This window comes from Rattus norvegicus, chromosome 2 (genome assembly GCF_021556685.1).
Source record: "Rattus norvegicus strain SHRSP/BbbUtx chromosome 2, alternate assembly SHRSP_T2T, whole genome shotgun sequence".
In the NCBI taxonomy this organism is placed as follows: domain Eukaryota; kingdom Metazoa; phylum Chordata; class Mammalia; order Rodentia; family Muridae; genus Rattus; species Rattus norvegicus.
Window position 1 is genome coordinate 155,726,952 of NC_141535.1, and position 4,437 is coordinate 155,731,388.

At 43.8% G+C, this 4,437-nt stretch overlaps 1 non-coding gene across 1 annotated transcript; it reads left to right on the forward strand.

The window, feature by feature from the left end:
• Positions 1–2,174: 2,174 nt before the first annotated feature.
• On the forward strand, positions 2,175–4,214 carry Rbbp4l1 (RB binding protein 4, chromatin remodeling factor like 1). Its single transcript, XR_015675421.1, has 2 exons — positions 2,175–2,429; positions 2,974–4,214. It is a non-coding gene; the product is annotated as an RB binding protein 4, chromatin remodeling factor like 1 (transcript).
• Positions 4,215–4,437: the final 223 nt, after the last annotated feature.

Consider the following 4,437-nt stretch of genomic DNA (forward strand, 5'->3'; position numbering starts at 1 on the left):
TCCACTATATAAACAAACTGAAAGATAAGAACCACATGATCATTTCATTACATGCTGAGAAAACATTTGACAAAATTCAACACCCCTTCATGATAAAAGTCCTGAAAAGATCAGGAATTCAAGGCCCATACCTAAACATAGTAAAAGCAATATACCACAAACCAGTAGCTAACATCAAACTAAATGGAGAGAAACCTGAAGCAATCCCACTAAAATCAGGGAGTAGACAAGGCTGCCCACTCTCTTCCTACTTATTCAATATAGTACTTAAAGTCCTAGCCAGAGCAATCAGACAAAGAAAGGAGGTCAAAGAAATTGGAAGGGAAGATGTCAAAGAATCACTATTTGCAGATGATATGATAGTATACTTAACTAACCCCAAAAGTTCCACCAGAGAACTACTAAACCAGATAAACAACTTCAGCAAAGTGTCTGGGTATAAAATTAACTCAAACAAATCAGTAGCTTTCCTCTACTCAAAGGATAAACGGGCTGAGACAGAAATAGGGAAGTGACACCCTTTACAATAGTCCCAAATAATATAAAATATCTTGGTGTGACTTTAACTGAGCAAATGAAAGATCTGTATTATAAGAGCTTCAAGTCTCTGAAGAAAGAAATTGAAGAAGATCTCAGAAGATAAGATCTTTCATGCTCATTGCTTGGCAGGATTAATATAGTAAAGATGGCCATTTTGCCAAAAGCGATCTACAGACTCTGTAGAACTAGAGTTTCATAAAGGTTACAGAGCCCGAATGTGCAGAACTAGAGTTTCATAAAGGTTGCTCATTGTCAGAGTCCGGATGTGCAGGGCGGGACGTGCCTGAGGGAGAGCCAGAGATAGGACTTGCCAAACCAGCTATCAGCCCCAAGGACACTGACCATCCGTAGCCACCCCCTCCCCTTCCTTCACCCCCCTGAGTGAGATGAGCCACCCTACCTGCCTGCCGAGCTGCTAGAGAGCACGTACTCCTTGCTGATGTAATTTCGTGCCGAAAGTAACCGTGCACCTTTTGAATTGACCAATCATATGTAACCGCGCGAATGCCCCTTACCTCCCCTATATAAACCCCCGAGTTTGGAAGCTCGGGGTCGATTCCTCTGTCTCCTGTGTGAGATACGTGTCGACCCGGGATCCCGCTAAGACCTGGGATCTCGTTAATAAAGCTACCTCTTGCTGTTACATCAAGAATGGCTCCTCGTGATTCCTGGGGGCACCCCACCCTGCGATCGGAGCGAGAGACGCGGCTCCCCGTTTTGGGGTACGCTCTTTCAACTCTATGCAATCCCCATCAAAATTCCTACTCAATTCTTTATAGAGATTATAGAGAAAGAACAATTTGCAAATTCGTTTGGAATAACAAAAAACTCAGCGAAAACTGTACTCAACAATAAAAGAATTTCTGGGGGAATCACCATCCTTGACCTCAAGCAGTATTATAGAGCAATAGTCATAAAAACTGTATGGTATTGGTACAGAGACAGGCAGATAGATCAGTGTAACAGAATTGAAGACCCAGAAATGAACCCACACACCTATGGTCACTTAATCTTTGACAAAGGAGCTAAAACCATCCAATGGAAAAAAGATAGCATTTTTAACAAATGGTACTGGGTCAACTGGAGGTCAGCATGTAGAGGAATGCAAATCAATCCATTCTTATTGCCCTGTACAAATCTTAAGACCAAGTGGATCAAGGACCTCCACATCAAACCAGATACACTCAAACTAATAGAAAAAAAGTGGGGAAGTGTCTTGAACACATGAGCACTGGGGAAATTTTCCTGAATAAAACACAAACGGCTCATGCTCTAAGCTCAAGAATCGACAAATGGGAACTCACAAAACTGCAAAGCTTCTATACCTCTCCTGTGCATATACCCAAAAGATGCTCCAACATACAACAAAGACACATGCTCCACTATGTTCATAGCAACCTTATTTATAATAGCCAGAAGCTGGAAAGAACCCAGATGCCCTTCAACAGCGGAATGGATACAGAAAATGTGGTACATCTACACAATGGAGTACTACTTAGCAATAAAAAACAATGACTTCATCAAATTCATAGGCAAATGGAATGAACTAGAAAATAACATCCTGGTAGCCTCCCAGCCCCTCCTGCAACGCACGACCCCGGGATCCCCCAACCCCTCCTGGCTCTCCTGCTGCCATGGCTGACAAGGAAGTGGCCTTTGAGGACGTGGTGGAAGAACGTGTGATCAACGAGGAGTACAAGATATGGAAGAACACCCCATTTCTTTATGATTTGGTGATGACCCATGCCCTGGAGTGGCCCAGCCTAACTGCCCAGTGGCTTCCAGATGTGACCAGGCCTGAAGGGAAAGATTTCGGCATTCATCGGCTTGTCCTGGGAACACATACATCAGATGAACAAAACCATCTTGTTGGTGCCAGCACCGACACGGTACCGAGAATCGGGCGAAAGCCTGTGGGATGAAAGAAACACACACACACACAGGTTATTCATGTCAAGCCAGAAGAGAAGAGACCTTCTGGTTTCTTTATTGACCAAACTATATATCCAAAGAACACCACTTAGCAGGAATCTGCCAAGCACAGTGGGGAACCCTGGCTGAGACTTCGGTAACAAAGGACCGACTATGTGACCTGAATAAATTAGGAAAATAACCAGGAAGGCCAACCTAATTCTTTGACTCAGGTGAGAAGTACCTGGCCAGAGTGTTCCCAGTAGGGGACAAAAAGCTTCCACATGCAAAGGCAGGGCTCAGCAGGGGTCAAACCTTGCTGGAGACCCAGAAGGGTCTTGTTCTGGCTGAAAACATTCCGTGAATGCAAACTTCTTGTGCCGTAAATTACAGGGAGAGGCTTTTGATCCTACAATCTAAGACTAAGGCCAGACAGTGACAAAGCAACCAGGCCCAAATCCAATATGGCTCCCACACCACCTTGTGATAGCCAGTGTCCAGCTCCCTAATGACGATGCGCAGTTTGATGCATCCTATTATGACAGTGAAAAAGGAGAATTTGGAGGTTTTGGTTCTGTCAGTGGGAAAATTGAAATAGAAATCAAGATAAACTATGAAGGAGAAGTAAACAGGGCCAGGTACATGCCTCAGAACCCTTGCATCATTGCAACGAAGACTCCATCCAGTGATGTTCTTGTTTTTGACTACACAAAGCACCCTTCTAAACCAGACCCTTCTGGAGAATGCAACTCAGACTTGCATCTCCGTGGGCATCAGAAGGAAGGTTATGGGCTTTCTTGGAATCCATATCTCAGCGGGTACTTACTTAGTGCTTCAGACGACCATACCATCTGCCTGTGGGACATCAGTGCAGTTCCCAAAGAAGGAAAAGTGGTGGGTGCAAAGACCATCTTTACAGGGCACACAGCAGTAGTGGAGGACGTTTCCTGGCATCTGCTCCACGAGTCTCTGTTCGGGTCAGTTGCTGATGACCAAAAACTCATGATTTGGGATACTCGTTCAAACAATACTTCCAAGCCAAGCCACTCGGTTGATGCTTACACAGCTGAAGTGAATTGCTTATCTTTCAATCCTAATAGTGAGTTCATTCTTGCCACGGGATCAGCTGACAAGACTGTTGCCTTGTGGGATCTGAGAAATCTGAAACTCAAGTTGCATTCCTTTGAATCACATAAGGATGAAATATTCCAAGTTCAATGGCCACCTCACAATGAGACTATCTTAGCTTCCAGTGGCACTGATCGTCGGCTGAATGTCTGGGATCTAAGTAAAATTGGAGAAGAACAGTCCCCAGAAGATGCAGAGGATGGCCCACCAGAGTTGTTTATTCATGGTGGTCACACTGCTAAGATATCTGACTTCTCCTGGAATCCCAATGAACCTTGGGTAATTTGTTCTGTATCAGAAGACAATATCATGCAAGTGTGGCAGATGGCAGAGAACATTTATAATGATGAAGACCCTGAAGGAAGTGTGGATCCAGAAGGACAAGGATCCTAGATATGTCTGCACGTGTGATTTTAGACTCTCCTTGTTTTCCCCTGAAGCCTGAGATGGATTTAACATTGGTTTGGGACACAGAATTTGTTCAGCTGTCCAACTTCAATAGGTCCCACCAACAATGCTATTAGCCCAAACCATGGGTGTTTTCTAAATCTTAACTGGGGGGCTTAATTCAGCAAAGCCTCCATTGGTGGCTCCAGTTGTGGCTGGATAGCTGAACAGAGTCTGTTTTTTGTTGTGTGTGGTTTTTACTTTCTTTTTCTTTCTTTCTTTCTTTCTTCTTAATTTTTTTTCTTTTTTAAACTGGGGACCACCAAGTTGTAAAGATGTACGTTTTTTTCCTGGCAGTTGTACCACTGGTGCACTGTCATGTTGAGAAAGAGTGGATTGCTAGTTTGTATTTGTGTCTAAGATTAAATTAATCCTTGATAAACGTTGCTTTTGACCACTATAGTTTGACGC